The sequence below is a fragment of the Schistocerca gregaria genome, chromosome 3 (assembly GCF_023897955.1).
Source record: "Schistocerca gregaria isolate iqSchGreg1 chromosome 3, iqSchGreg1.2, whole genome shotgun sequence".
NCBI lineage: Eukaryota > Metazoa > Arthropoda > Insecta > Orthoptera > Acrididae > Schistocerca > Schistocerca gregaria.
In genome coordinates, this window is record NC_064922.1 from 769,115,958 (window position 1) to 769,133,309 (window position 17,352).

Sequence of the window (17,352 nt, forward strand, 5' to 3'; positions counted from 1 at the left end):
GGGGAGGAACTTTTTAATACGATATCACTGTTTACGTACAGTGAGGGGTAGCGATAGGCACATATATAGATATCGTTAGACGCGCGTACACTTTCCGGCATTACCTCTCGCCACGGATGACTCATTGGCCGACTGCCTTCACTCACGAGAACAGCGGCGTTTGCGTGGAGTTGTCAGTGCTAACAGACAAGCAATACTGCGTGAAATAACTTCAGAAATCATTGTGGGACCTACAACGAACTTGACCGTGAGGGCAGGTCGGCGAAATTTAGCTTTAATCGACTACGGCAGCAGATGACCTACGTTAGTGGCTTTACTAACAGCATGATATCGCCTGCAGCGCCTCTCCTGGTCTAGTGACCACGTCGGTTGGAGCCAGGCGACTGGAAAACCATGGCCTCGTCAGATGAGAACCGATTTCAGTTGGTAAGGGCAGATTGTAGGGTTCGAGTGTGTCACAGACTCCACGAAGACAAGAACTCAAGTTGTCCAAAAATGGTTCAAATGGCTCTGAGCACTATGGGACTCAACATCTGAGGTCATCAGTCCCCTAGAACTTAGAACTACTTAAACCTAACTAACGTAGAACATCACACACATCCATGCCCGAGGCACGATTCGAACCTGCGACCGTAGTGTTAACACTTTTCCACTGACAAAATAATTCTCTCCGCCTCCTTTTATACTGGCAAGTCCGCCTCTCTTGTCAACAAGGCTTTTTGCAAGCTGGTGGTGGCTCCACAACGGTGCGGGCTATGTTTACGTGGAATGGACTGGTTCAAGTGAATCGATCATTGACTGGAAATGGTTATGTTCGACTACTTGGATATGGTTTCCAACAAACAATGGTGTAACTTTTATGGACGAAAATGCGTCATGTTAACGGGCCACAATTGTTCCCGATTGGTTTGAAGAACATTCTAGACGATTCGACAAATGATTTGACCACCCAGATCGCCCGAAATCAACCCCGTCGAATATTTATAAGACATAATCGAGTTAGTGCTCAAAATCCTGCACCTGCGACGCTTTCGCAATTACGGGCGGCTATAGAGACAGCATGATTCACTATTTCTGCAAGGCCTTCCAACGACTTAGTGAGTCCATGCCACGTAGAGTTGTCCCACGGCGTCCCACACGAGGTACCTGTATCTCACGAGTTTTGTCAGTTTAATGCATTGTTATTCGTAGTAGGAGTGGCAGTGGTCAGTCACAAAGACCGACCCAAGTCTTCTGTGTATTCTTAGGCAGTAGATTAACAGGAGCCGTAGTTACAAAGGTATCTTGAGTGGCTCACCAGAGATTTCCACTGTTACCGAAAGTGGTTTTCTTGGCCAGGAACTCCTTATCTTCCATCAGGATGAGTGATCTGCTGCACTTTTCGCTCATCAGGCAACTTACTTAAATCTAACGTAACTGTGGGGCGACAACATTAACCGGTTCATTAGCAGCCAATATATTCTGACTTTCGCCGTCATTAATTCCTCGCGTTATAAATACTGGCACTCACATAAATGCACAGCAAAGCGTCGTCAAGAATGCTGTAGAAACATTTCGAAATTAGCAGAAATTTACGTTGAAGACTCTTGTGGGACATTTTAAAATTTAAATGTTTGTAAAGTACTCGTGTGTCTTTTCGCACTAGTAAAAGTTGTTCAATAATTTTCTTGTGCGATCGTGTTAATTTTTGTAATGTTTAGATTATGCACAAAACTAAAGAAATGGAACTGTATTTCTACTGGAAACTGTACTCTTGTTTGTTTGATCAAAAATCGAAATTGTCTATTGCGTACTACAGTTTCCCGAAATAGTTTCTTTTCCTTCCGAAATACCATAATACACAATCATTGAATGCGTACGAGTATTTCCTCCCAAACTGGGGATTAACTTTGTGATTTTGGACTCACTCACTTTCCATTTGTATGAAATAATCGCACACAGCATCTGTTGTGACAGACTCATTAAAGGGTTTCTATGTGTAAGAATTAGTCATGATTATTTGGTACTCTTTTTTTCGTAACAGCTGTACTATCATTCTTAAAGATGGAATGGCACACCGTTACGCTACGCTCACAACAGTTACGTGCATAGAATGTTCTTGCGACGCATTCCGAAATTACACCATTGTTTTAGCTACGTTGTCACAATTCGCTATGTAACGAACCGAATATACGACCATATATATTCCACTTCTAAGTGGGAGATAAAACAGTACTTCAGTGCACGCTATCTTGAACGTTGATTTTGAGTCTTATGCTGACTTAACCACTTCAGAGGGAACGATAATGATAAAGTCATGTTACACAAGCTGATATTTTTCTTCTATTCATGGTCCCGACTTTTGTAGAATCTGCTTTCAATGTCCTCATTGTTAGGTTTCACAGAATAATTACTTTGCCTTGTTCTTCCTGTTTTACTATCTTCGTAGTGTCAAGGTGACTGATAACTAATTCACAAGTCAGACTTATTCATGATTCTTTTTGTTCTCTTTTTAACTGTTAGAGATGAAGTGGGGCACTGCTACAGTATGTTCGCAGCAGTGATATGCTTATCACACACCTGTGACGCTTTTCGAAATTTTGTCATTGTTACAACAAATTTCTTGGTTCACTTTCTAATGACTAATGAGTGCAGAAATAATGTCAACAGAAGGAAAAGTTGCATATATAGCTTTGCTTGAAAGAAATATTACTTTGATTACAGTGCTGTTTTTATGTCATATCATTCTCAATCGAACAATTTTCTGAGACTTGTAAACTGTTTCTAGGTCCGCCCCCGGTAGTTGAGTGGCCAGCGTGACAGAATGTCAATCCTAAGGGCCCGGATTCGATTCCCGGCTGGGTCGGAGATTTTCTCTGCTCAGGGACTGGGTGTTGTGTTCTCCTAATCATCATCATCATCATTTCATCCCCATCGACGCGCAAGTCGCCGAAGTGGCGTCAACTCGAAAGACCTGCACCAGGCGAACGGTCTACCCGACGGGAGGCCCTAGCCACACGATTTTTTATTTTTTACTGTTTCTAGAATTAAAGCTGTACATGCACTAATATGAAACTTCCTGGCAGATTAAAAGTGTGTACCGGAACGAGACTCGCGGGCAAGTTTTAATCTGCCAGGAAGCTTCTTACTAACTGCTGGCTTCGGTAGATAATCGATTTTAGTGCACTAGGAAATAATGCAAGCTGTGTATCACAATGGACGTGGAGCACAGGTTTTGCGTGTTGTAGTATCCACTCCCCACTTAATGAACTGTTGTATAAGAGTGCTTCAATCATTTTACTTCTGAAGTAGCTATTACGCCATCGCTCGTCCTTTGCGCTGCGCTCTCTCAGAGCTCTTGTTCGGATTATACGAGCCAGGCTAGTACTCATACGATCCTTGAGCTAAATGTAACTACTATAATGTGATTTTTATGCTGGGAGAATTATTGTATCAAAAAAATCATTTATAAGCGTGCCCGCAACTTATTTCCCTTAAATATTGGAGAAGAGATATATCGATCTATATAAAAACATCTCTCGACCTCTTCGACTATCTTCTTCTACTCATCGTTAAATGCTTTCTTTAGACTTATCTGTTTATTACTATGAGGAAAATCTGAATCTACATACTGCGTAAAGAAGTTGATAATAGCAAAACAAACACAATTTATATAACCAGCTGAGTATGTGGTATTACCCAGGTATGTATTTATACCACTACTATTAGTCAATCTCTTCCTCCCCCACTCTCTCCATCTCCTCCTCCTATGTATGTATACCACTCCTATTAGTCAGTCTCTTCCTCCCCCCCCTCTCTCCATCTCCTCCTCCTCCTTGCTGACCATCTCTTCATCCTCCCTATCTCTGTGCAATTCTTCCAACCACTCTCTTTGTCTATCTCCTCCTGTAGCTCTCTCTGTCCATCTGTTCCTCCCCCATCTGCCTGCTCTTTTTACTCTCTATCCATCTCCTCCTACCACATCTCTTTCCACCTTCTCCTGCCCACTCTATCCATCTCCTCCTCTTACCTTGTCTGTGCATCTCTTCATCCGAATCTCTTTGTCTATCTCCTTCTTTACCCTTCCCCACCCATTTACCCTTCCCTCTTTCTGACCATCTCCCCACCCAGATAGGATTTTGGTGGTTCTTACCCCTGTAGTATTTCTTTCCAGATGTTATGTAATACGTATATCAAATCAGTTCAATTTAAATTTCCTTTACTTTACGTCTATGATCACAAACTTTTTGTCAACAGATTACCGATTTCGGTCTATAACGACCATCTTCCGATCTGTTTTATAAAAACTATGTTCTAATGTATTGCAGCCATAGTGTAATGCAGTACATTAGGACATTGTTTTTGTAAAACACATCTGAAGATGGTCATTATAGACCGAAACCGGTAATGGCTTGACAAAAAGCTTGTGACCATAGACGTAAAGTAAAGGAAATTTTGCCCTATATTCGGGTCAGTGTTTTATTCGCAACAATGTCGTAGCTTGTTGGTTGAACTTGACCGAGTGTTTTAGGAAGGGCCTTTTTTACTCGCCACTTTGCCCCCGTACGCACATGTCATATATATTTCACATATGAATAACACGTTTCAAACCTATTGGAGAACATATTTCACTTTTATCTTTAGCGAATTTCATCCTGTGGGTTAGTTTTCATGCAGCTCAATGCTTATGACATCATATCTCCTGAGCTATGTGTCGTTCATCGATATAATTAGTCAGGAACACACAGTGATATACGTGGATACTGTCTGCGAAATGTGTTGCGAATAGTCAGTAGTAAAGAACTAATAAATTTCAAACGTCATACCTGATACGTAATATTTACTGCACGAACAGCAAAAATATAATAAGCGACAAACATTTTCCCTGTCATCGTTTTGCGGGAGGCGTTAACGAGAAAATGTCTCGTAAAGGTTTGAATTTATGCGTAAAAGTTGTTACAATTCAATAAATGTTCTCATTCTCAAAATAATGGATGGATATAGTCTGGCTACTTTCGTTCTTTTTCACCCTCACCCTCAACCATTTGAGAGATACGTGGTTCATATCCCTATAGTGTTTCTTTTCAGACAGTAAGTGATACGTACACCAAGGTTGACTGAAATAGATCCAGTGGTTTCGGAGATGTGGTACATCAATACATCCACTTTTATAATATGTATGGATTAAAGTCTTTTTCTTTCATTTTTTTCTCTCATTCCTCTTCTCTTCTCATCTTTCACCGGATACTACAATGATCGTGGTAAATAACCAGCACCCTGACATACATAAATCGAACCTTCTCTGTAAAACTCTTTCATGATTTAGTTACATTGTAAGTTAGAACACGTCCACGTTTTCTAAGAATCCTATGTATTTAGGGTTAACTTAACGGAAGATTGTATTACAGATAAGGGATGGATTCCAGATAAAACAGCTCTACAAGAACAGAACAGGTCATTTTGAACAGAACAGATCATTTTTAAGGAATCTACATGGACATTTGGGTGTATATGCTACTCTATACAACTGAACTGTTCAACTATTTCTGAATTACAATACTTGTTCCATCGTTTCCTGTGAGCTGTGCAGAGGATAACCACAAAATAAGCCTACCAATACACCAGCAGAAGAAGCTACAGCACTTTGCCATCCCTGTACCTGTATTCCCAAAAGTGATTGGTTCGTAAAAGACTGTAATATTCAGCCAGTGAATACTCGTCCTAGATGGTAAAATGATTTTCACTTAGGTAACATCTTTTTAACAGCCATAGAGATAAGTGTAGACTATTCTGTAGGTTTCATTTAAAGCAAGCTTCCGGCACAATCGATACATTTAATAGATAAACCACAGATTTTAAAATCTAAGTTGAATGACATCCTAGTAGAGCGCACATTTTATTCTGAATAGGAACTATTCACATAGTTTAGAGCCTTTCACTGTGTGGTATTATTTATTGTATTTCCTACTGCAAATCTTTTTGGTGTTTTTTAGTGTTATGGTCTTTTTTAAGTTCTATGACCAAGTAGCTTGGCTCACATTTTCCCGCGGAATCTGTTGAAATATAGTAGCCGAAAGTGCAAAATCCATGTTTCCATCAAGCATTGGAGAGTCGAGTGAAGGTGATGATCCAAAACCCAGTATTTTTAAGGAAATGGGAACCACGTATTGAACATAATGATAGTGATTACTAGTCAAAGTCTTTGAAGACTGGTTTAATGTAGGCTTCCATGATGCTTTATTGTGTTCAATTCTCTTCATCTCTGCACAGCTACTGCAACCTACTTTCGTTTGACTCTACTTGCTGTAGTCAGACCTAAGTTTCCTTCTACAATTCTTACCCCTCCTCCCTCCTCCTGCCTTGCTCTCCCCCTACCCCGCCCCAGCCTCCCACAGGCTGTCACATTAAGTATCCCTTATTCCTTGATGTCTGAGTTCGTGTTTCGTCGGAAGTCTATTCTTTCTTTCAGTCGTTCCATGAAGCTCTTTTCTCCGCGACCTGAATAATGAGTCCATAGCGATTGTATCAGACTGCCAAAAGAGTGTCTTTTTATCTAACGACATATTGGAGTAATTTAACATTGTATACATGTCACGACTGATCGACGAGTACATTCATGTAATTTCACTGAGGTTGCACTGTAGGTCAACAAAGAGTCGAATATTATACACCTTTTTCTATTATATTGTGCTCCGACGTGGCTTTTCCTGTCGGCCCCAGATGTGCTGCAAAATGGTCTTTGATAGAAACAGGCGGCTTATTAATGGTTACAGAAATTGTGTCTCAGGTTTGCTACGGAACACAACCAACAGAAAATATTGTGGAACTTAAAATTGAGCCTATTTAAAACTTTTGAAGATGACAGATTAATATGTTGAAACAAGTAAAGTGAATGTAATACAATTTTTGAGCAGCTGACGATTCATTTTCGACACGCACCACAGCTGCTGAAAGTTCTGAATAAATCATACTTCAAATTACTTTTAGAAGGTACTGTGAACGGTACGTTTAACCATTTGCAAACTACGTCTTTCTGTTTTTAATTTTCAGGCCCCGTCAAGTTAGAGAAAAAGCTCGAAATTTCGACGACTACCTTCAACGTCTTCGTCAGCTGTACTTGTCTGCTGTACGTAATTTGTTAATCAGAGAACTAAGAGGACATACTGGAAAACTTTTAAAACTTTTTGAGTGAAACAAATGTTGTTAATATTCTACATCTTTGTTCTTTATGTCTACATATTTACAGGGTGAACAAAAAGTTAGTATAAATTTGAAAACTGAATAAATCACGGAATAATGTAGATAGAGAGGTACAAATTGACACACATGTTTGGAATGACATGGGGTTTTATTAGAACCAAAAAAATACAAACATTCAAAAAATGACCGACACATGGCGCTTCATCTGATCAGAATAGCAATAATTACCATAGCAAAGTAAGACAAAGCAGAGATGATATTCTTTACAGGAAATGCTCAATATGTCCACCATCATTCCTCAACAGTAGCTGTAGTCGAGGAATAATGTTGTGAACAGCACTGTAAAGCATTTCCGGAGTTATGGTGAGGCATTGGCGTCGGATGTTGTCTTTCAGCATCCCTAGAGATGTCGGTCGATCGCGATACACTTGCAACTCCAGGTAATCCCAAAGCCAATAATCGCACGGACTGAGGTCTGGGGACCTGGGAGGCCAAGCATGACGAAAGTGGCGGCTGAGCACACGATGATCAACAAACGACGCGCGCAAGAGATCTTTCACGTGTCTAGCAATACTTTTTTTTTGTTCTAATAAAACATGTCATTCCAAGCATGTGTGTCAATTTTTACCTCTCTGTCTATATTATTCCGTGATTTATTCAATTTTCAAATTTATACTGACCTTTTGATCACCCGGTATTTCTCAACATAGTCACCCTAGCGACGAACACATTTCTCTCAACGGGAGACTAGTTTGTCGACATCGTCACTGTAGAATGTTTGACTTTGCTGACTGAGTCAGAAACCTACTTCTGCTGGCACCTCTTCACTGCTACCAAAGTGAAGTCTTCGAAGGTGTTGTTTAAGTTTTTGAAACAGACAAAAACCAGATGGGGCCTATTCGGAATTGCAGTGAATCCAAAGTGTGGCAATGTGCAGATGTCGCAGCTATTGTGTGGTCTCGCACTGTAATGCTGAAGGAGAGGGTGCTCTAAGTGTGGACGGATTTTTTAAATTTGAAATCGATTACAACATGCTGTTTCTCACGCTTCGACACACTTATGTTACACACCGCCATTTTTTCACGCTGTAACTGGAACCCTCTAGCGGCAGATGACTGCAAATATGTAGACGTGAAGAATAAAGATGTAGAATGTTTGTAAGTAGGCTGTTTAGGTTTTTTATTTTGGTAACGCCACGTAGCGCTCTGTATGAAAATCACTGGCTGTGCTGTGTGCAGTCAGTGGCTGGTTGGCATTGTTGTAATACTCGCCATTGTAATGTTGGGCAGCTGGATGTTAACAGCGCGTAGCGTTGCGCAGTTGGAGGTGAGCCGCCAGCAGTGGTGGATGTGGGGAGAGAGAGATGGCGGAGTTTTGAAATTTGTAAGAATGGATGTCATGAACTGCTATATATATATATATATATATATATATATATATATATATATATATATATATATATATATATATATATATTATAATTTTTGATGACTATTAAGGTAAATAGATTGTTTGTTGTCTATTAAAATATTTCATTTGCTAACTACCTATCAGTAGCTAGTGCCTTCCGTAGTTTGAATCTTTTATTTAGCTGGCAATAGTGGCGTTTGCTGTATTGCAGTAGTTCGTGTAACCAAGATTTTTGTGAGGTAAGTGATTTGTGAAAGGTAGAGGTTAATGTTAGTCAGGGCCATTCTTTTGTAGGGATTATTGAAAGTCAGATTGCGTTGCGCTAAAAATATACTGTCAGTTTAAGCACAGTCATGTATAATTTTTCTAAGGGGACGCTTCATGTTAATAACGTCTGTTTTATGACACCATTTTAATTCTTTAAGTTCCACCAATAACCGTGTGAAACACTGGCAGTTAAATTTTTGTTGCGCCTGGAGGATGTCAGGTGGGCAACCTATAACGGAAATTGTGCCCCAAGTTAGCTGTTCAGCAATTAAGGGCTGTGATCTGGGCCTGATTTCAAGGGCGAATGACTTCCTGCGAATGGCCAGTGTTTTCCAATTCCTGTCGGAAATGAAAGTTGAAAATCCGCGACGGGGCACTTTATCAAAGTTTACTTTAGTTGGATCAAGTAACGGCCAATAGAAATGGATAAATTCCGTTCCTGAGGCTGTCTGGCTAAAAGGATTAGATGTTAAAACAAATTGCCCGAAACTGCTTGGAGCTCGTAAAACCGAATGTTCGGGCGTCAGCTCTCGCTGGGTAGGGCATTCATGTACTGCATCCTCTGGGGCGCAGGACATTTTTCGAACTGTGTTTCTGAGGTCGGCAGTCAGTGCTCCTTAGTAGCAACTATTACCGAAAGCCTCAAAGTATCTGAAAGTGCTCTCCTATAAGCCAATGTGTAATCATGACTGAATCATATCCAGATTTCTAGGCGAGTGCTGCCATTTCAGTGAGGATAAACGTGATCATTAAGCAGAGGCCTCCAATTGGTTGGTGGACCTAGGCAGCCAACTGGACGATGGTGTTTATTGATGGTGTTTATTGAACAATGGGTTTAATTAAAGTCGATTAATTACGTTTGTTCCAATGAAAACCTTTGCTGGTGGTTAGCTAGAAACAACGTATTGACTGTTCGCAGTGAAGATTTTTCAGTACAGTGGTCGGCTCACTGGATCTTTCTGATAATAGTTACATAGTTACACGGCTTTAATTATTGACTTCAGATTAACTTTAAGTTTAAGCCTGTCTCCTGGATCAAAGTGAGGCTGGAAACAGTTAGACATACAGGATAGGTCGAAGAAAGGAAAACATATGTTTGTATCATCTTTAGATTAGTTCAGTTTCAGAGAAGCCTAAAGGATTTGTTGGTGGCCAGCTCCTTCTACTCCATTGATGAATTTCTCAGTGGAACTATCTGATATATGGATTGGGGCTAAGAAATGAAAGAGGAAGCCGTCTGGTAGAATTTTGCACAGAGCGCAACATAATCATAGCTAACACTTGGTTTAAGAATCATGATAGAAGGTTGTATACATGGAGGAACCCTGGAGATACTAAAAGGTATCAGATAGATTATATAATGGTAAGACAGAGATTTAGGTACCAGGTTTTAAATTGTAAGACATTTCCAGGGCAGATGTGGACCCTGACCACAATATATTGGTTATGACCTGTAGATTAAAACAGAAGAAACTGCAAAAAGGTGGGAATTTAAGGAGATGGGACCTGGATAAACTGAAAGAACCAGAGTTTGTACAGAGTTTCAGGGAGAGCATAAGGGAACAATTGACAGGAATGGGGGAAAGAAATACAGTAGAGGAAGAATGGGTAGCTTTGAGGGATGAATTAGTGAAGGCAGCAGAGGATCAAGTAGGTAAAAAGACGAGGGCTAGTAGAAATCCTTGGGTAACAGAAGAGATATTGAATTTAATTGATGAAAGGAGAAAATATAAAATGCAGTAAATGAAGCAGGCAAAAAGGAATACAAACGTCTCAAAAATGAGATCGACAGGAAGTGCAAAATGGCTAAGCAGGGATGGCTAGAGGACAAATGTAAGGATGTAGAGGCTTGTCTCACTAGGGGTAAGATAGATACTGCCTACAGGAAAATTAAAGAGACTTTTGGAGATAGGAGATCCACTTGTATGAACACCAAGAGCTCAGATGGTAACCCAATTCTAAACAAATAAGGGAAAGCAGAAAGGTGGAAGGAGTATATAGAGGGTCTATACAAGGGCGATGTACTTGAGGACAATATTATGGAATTGGAAGAGGATGTAGATGAAGATGAAATGGGAGATACGATACTGCGTGAAGAGTTTGACAGAGCACTGAAAGACCTGAGTCGAAATAAGGCCCCCGGAGTAGACAACATTCCATTGGAACCACTGACAGCCTTGGGAGAGCCAGTGCTGACAAAACTCTACCATCTGGTGAGCAAGATGTATGAAAAAAATAGTTGCAATCCCAAAGAAAGCAGGAGTTGACAGATGTGAAAATTACCGAACTATCAGATTAATAAGCCACAGCTGCAAAATACTAACACGAATTCTTTACAGACGAATGGAAAAACTACTAGAAGCCGACCTCGGGTAGATCAGTTTGGATTCCGTAGAAACACTGGAACACGTGAGGCAATACTAACCTTACGACTTATCTTAGATGAAAGATTAAGGAAAGGCAAACCTACGTTTGTAGAGTTAGAGAAAGCTTTTGACAATGATGACTGGAATACTCTCTTTCAAATTCTAAAGGTGGCGGGGGTAAAATACAGAGAGCGAAAGGCTATTTACAATTTGTACAGAAACCAGATGGCAGTTATAAGGGTCGAGGGACATGAAAGGGAAGCAGTGGTTGGGAAGGGAGTAAGACAGCGTTGTAGCCTGTCCCCGATGTTATTCAATCTGTATGTTGAGCAAGCAGTAAAGGAAACAAACAAAAATTTGGAGTAGGTATTAAAATCCAAGGAGAAGAAATAAAAACTTTGAGGTTCGCCTATGACATTGTAATTCTGTCAGAGACAGCAAAGGACTTGGAAGAGCAGTTGAATGGAATGGACAGTGTCTTGAAAGGAGGATATAAGATGAACATCAACAAAAGCAAAAGGAGGATAATGGAATGTAGTCGAATTAGGTCGGATGATGCCGAGGGAATTAGATTAGGAAATGAGACACTTAAAGTAGTAAAGGAGTTTTGCTATTTGGGGAGCAAAATAACTGATGATGGTCGAAGTAGAGAGGATATAAAATGTAGACTGGCAATGGCAAGGAAAGCGTTTCTGAAGAAGAGAAACTTGATAACATCGAGTATAGAATTAAGTGTCAGGAAGACAATTCTGAAATTATTTGTATGGAGTGTAGCCATGTATGGAAGTGAAACATGGGCAATAAATAGTTTGGACAAGAAGAGAATAGAAGCTTTCGAAATGTGGTGCTACAGAAGAATGTTGAAGATTAGGTGGGTAGATCATGTAACTTGGTTCAAATGACTCTGAGCACTCTGGGACTCAACTGCTGTGGTCATTAGTCTCCTAGAACTTAGAACTACTTAAATCTAACTAACCTAAGGACATCACACACATCCATGCCCGAGGCAGGATTCGAACCTGCGACCGTTGCAGCCGCAGATCATGTAACTAATGAGGTATTGAATAGGATTGGGGAGAAGAGAAGTTTGTGGCACAACTTGACTAGAAGAAGGGATCGGTTGGTAGGACATGTCCTGAGGCATCAAGGGTTCACAAAGTAGCGTTGGAGAGTAAAAATCGTAGAGATAGACCACGAGATGAATACACCAAGAAGATTCAGAAGGATGTAGGCTGCAGTAGGTACTGGGAGATGAAGAAGCTTGCACAGGATAGAGTAGCATGGAGAGCTGCATCAAACCAGTCTCAGGACTGAAGACCGCAATATATAAAACTTCTGCACAGTTTCAGGGCAGTAATGCGTTCATTGTAAATAAGTGTGTGTGTGTGTGTGTGTGTGTGTGTGTGTGTGTGTGTGTAAGTACAAACTTCTGCACCATTTCAGTGCAGTTATGTGTCCATTGTAAATAAGTATTATAGTAGTTGTATTGCACATTTATTACCTTATAAATAAATAAATAAAACTTTTTTATTTTTAATTCAGTGCATTAATATTTGTAAAATGACTCGTTCATTTAGTGTTCATTAAAAAATGACGATAATTCCACTTGGGAGCCTTGGGATGGTACATCAGCTTATTTGTTTGAGTTGTAAACATTTGTCATATATGTTCTACATCCTGGAGGACCTCCTCTCCAAGGATCAATTGGAATGAAAGTAAATCTAATCTAAACTTAGAGAAGGCTTTTGACATTATTTACAGGACCACACCACAATCTCTGAAATATTAAAGATAGTAGGGTTGAAATTTGGACAGCGAAAGCTTATTTAAATTTTGTACAAAAACCAGAAAGCGAGTTGTAAGAGTTGAAGGACATGAAAGGAAAGCAGCGCTTGACGAAGGAATGAGACAGGATTGTAGCTTATCCACGATGTTATTTAGTCTGCACATTGAACAAGTAGTAAAGGCAGCCAAGGAGAAATAAAAACTTTGAGATTTACTGAGGATGTCATTGTAATTCTGTTAGTGGCAGCAAAGGACCTAGAACAGCAGTTGAACGAAACGGGCAATGTCCTGTAAAGAAATTATACTAAGATGAACACAAACAAAAGTAAAACAGGAGAAATGGGAAGTAGCCGAAATAAGTCAGATCACTTTATGGTAAGGGATTTAGATTACGAAATTAAACACTAAAAGTAGTAGATCAGCTCTCTACCTAGGTAGCAAAATAAATAAGTTTGCAATGTAGGGAATAAGGTACAGGTAAGTAAAGCTGCGAGTATGGGTTGTGAGATATACTTGGAAAGCCCAGTCGCTAGAGCACTTCCACATAAAAGGCAAAGGTCCCAGTTTTGAACTGCAGTCTGGCACACAGTTTTAATACTCCAAGAAGTTTCAAAATAACTGATGATAGTCGGATAGAATATAAAATGTAGACTGCCAATAGCAAGAAAAGCATTTCTGAGAAATGGAAATTTGTTAACACGTAATGTAAATTTAAATGCTAGGACATCTTTTCTGAAGGTATTTATCTGGAGTGTAGCCTTGAACGGAAGTGAAATATGAATGACAATCAGTTCAGGGAAGATGAGAATATGTAGGATGTTATGAAATGTGGTGCAATAGCACACTGCTGAGGATTAGATGGGTAGATCACGTAACTAATGAAGCGATACCAAACTGAACTGGGGAACAAAGGAACTTTTGGGATGACTTGACTAAAACAAGGGATCGATTGGCAGAACACACTCTGGGGCATCAAAGAACTGTCACTTTGGTAATGGAAGGAAAAAAAGCTGTTTACCATGACTGGAACCGTGAATGAGATGTATCTGGACAACGTAATGGCAGACACCTAGCGGTCACGCAGTCTGAAGTCTGTCCTCGGCCATGTTTGTATTGTGTGAAGCCAAATAAGACCTGGATTGCTTCTTCCAAAAGCGATATTAAGAAATACATCGACTGCAACGTCATTAGGGGTCGCGGGTCCGGGCGCCGGCGCGCCAGCGGCGGCCTGTCGGGGCTGCTGGTGCCTCCATGTAGAGCTATGCCAGGCAAACTACATCATTCGTATGAGGCTGAAGACAAGGATGTTACCTTGCACATTTATATCGTTTAAACAATCTAGGTGCTAGACATCGTGATGAGGATCAAACTGAAGTGGCAGCATGTAATACTGGTATGCACTAAGCAGAAGAAGGAAGAAGAATTGCAATACAAGAAACTGGCTGAAAGGTGTTTTCCACTACCTACAAGTGTCACCTTCGTACTCTACCCATTCGATGCAAATAAGTACAATCTGATAGCGGAATACTTGAAAGAAGCCGATATGCGCAGTTAAAACTTGATACTATGGATCCACTAGGGTGAAATACTCTCATGGTGAAAGTCCTGTTACAACAATGTGTTGTACTTTTGTATGTATGTACAGATTGTTCGTGCTACAGATATGCAAAAAGATTTGATTATATTTTAGTACCTATTAAGGTTTATAACTTTATGTGTCCAACATTGTACAGAGGAGCTCAAACATTTTTATGCATGTTGGTGTAGTGCAACACAGGAACCGTTTGCAGCTCGACAGATATCTGAACGGTACTCCACTTCTCGTCACATGTTTATAAGCATGGCAGGTATCTTGACCTCTACTGCGGCATAGATCCGTTGTCTCAAATCTACCAGATCTCGAACCTTTGTATTGTAAACAATGTCCTTGATAAGCTCCCAAGTATTGAAATGCAGCGGAGCCAGATTGACAGACTCAAGGAGCCAGAAACTGCGATCCAACGCTCACCAAACATCTCATGGAGAAATGTAGTACAATCCGCATGATAGTGCGTAAGGTGACAGAAAATAACGTCGGGAGCCATCTGTGTAGCTGCATAGTTTGCCAACATGTCGAGGTAGATGCACCCTTTCACTGTAGACTCCATATAAAATCGACCAATTACACAATGGTTATGTAATCCCAACCACACGTTAACTTTCGGTGTTTCCCTTTCGTACTCAATCATTTCTACTGAAGTCTCACTTTCCCATGTTCGACACTGTCGGTTAACTTTGCCATATACGTATGTGGTAGGCAGGTTCATCAAAGAACAACACTGGGTTGAGGTAGCCTTTTTTTCGTCCGTGTGATGCAACATTTCAACAACAAAATCATATCTCTGCGGGGATCCTCAGGCTTAGTGTGATGCAAAAGTTGGTGTTTGTAAGCCCACGACCAGAGACATTTGTGCACAATGTCGTGCAGTGGCCATCGGGGGCGGCTATTTCCCTACTAACTTGTCTAATGGATTTACGTGGTCTTCTAGCGAATGCTTCGCTCACGCGTTTCACGGCCTCTTCGTTCACAAGCGTTTTAGGATGTTTTCCAGCATCTGAAATAAAGCTTCCCATTCCTCGAAGAGTTCTGTCCCACTGATAAATGGATTTACGTACGGTAGGATCCACGTTCCATTCTCTTCTTGCATGCCTCTGAGCATCTGTTACAGATCGGAACTCTACTATCCATAGCACTCACTGCATCTTTCGTTATGGCGTCCACATGTGGACTGCCAGGAGTACGTCTGCGTGCTGCACAGTAAACATTTGTGAGCATGCTCCATACAGTTCAGCGCTGATCATGAAGTGGTGGCAATCATATTCCGGAGATTGTGTCTATCGACTGCGTATTTACCCAACAACATAGCGATGTCGAATTCTTCCGTTATAAACATTCGTTTATGAATATCTCTATCCCGAAAATCCTGAAAATACATATTTCATATTAAGAATTTATATTTGTATATGAACACCAAGAGATGTATACACTAAGCAGATTCAGAAGGATGTAGGTTACAGTAAGTACTGGGAGATGAAGAAGCTCGCACAGGATAGAGTAGCATGGAGAGCTGCATCAAACCAGTCTCAGGGCTGAAGACCACACCAACAACAACATGAAGACTCAGATTATGGTTCCTATATATAGTTTTTAAATTACGAACTGGTACGTACGCAAGCAGATTTAGGCTTTCTTGAATAAAATACTCCAAATGATAACTTTGCAAGAATAGACTTCACGTAAATCTCCTTTGTGTATCGGTTAGCCAATGAAATTACGAAACCTCGAAGTTGTACAGCAGTTTGTTTTTATTTAAATGGCAACCAGTTTCGGGCCTTAATCCACTATCAAGACATCCACGTAACTGCTAACATAATGTGTGTACACTGGCCACATTGCCTGTGTGAGTGGCTAAGGGCAAGGTACGATTTGCATACTACAGCCTAGTGCTAAGTACAGCACAGTTTGGCCAGCTTACACACATTATGGTAGCACTTAAGTGGATGGATTGATAATAAACTAAGGCCTGAAACTTGTCGTCGTTGAAATAAATACAAATGTCTGTACAACTCTGAGGGTTTCGTAATATCACTGAATCATAGTAAGCTGCTTCCTATTGCCATCCAGCATGCTGGAAGTGAGTACATCGGTTGTCCCGAAAGCTAATCTTACTCTACCATTTTATTTTAAGTCATTTATGTTAATTCTGTACTATTATAACTGCTTTGACTGTGTTGCTAATTTTGCCTAAAACCAAAATAAATAAAACTTCCTCGCACGGCTAAATTCGCTAAGATCGCTTCGATTGCATCTTCACTCGTGAGTTACACTTCGTTCGACGCCACAGGAGCTCTGAAGACAGACGAAACGTTTCATGTCTTCCTAGAATGTCGCTGTGATAGTTAATTTGATAACAGAGGGAAGTGTAGAGGGTACAAATACACTACTGGCTATTAAAATTGCTACACCACGAAGATGACGTGCTACAGACGCGAAATTTAACCGACAGAAAGAAGACGCTCTGATATGCAAATGATTAGCTTTTCAGAGGATTCACACAAGGTTGACGCTGGTGGTGACAACTACAACGGGCTGACAAGAGGAAAGTTTGCAACCGATTTCTCATACACAAACAGAAGTTGACCAGCGTTGCCTGGTAAAACGTTGTTGTGATGCCTCGTATAAGGAGGAGAAATGGGTACCATCACGTTTCCGACTTTGATAAAGGTTGGATTGTAGCCTATTGTGATTGCAGTTTATCGTATCGAGACATTGCTGCTCGTGTTGGTCGAGTTACAATGACTGTTA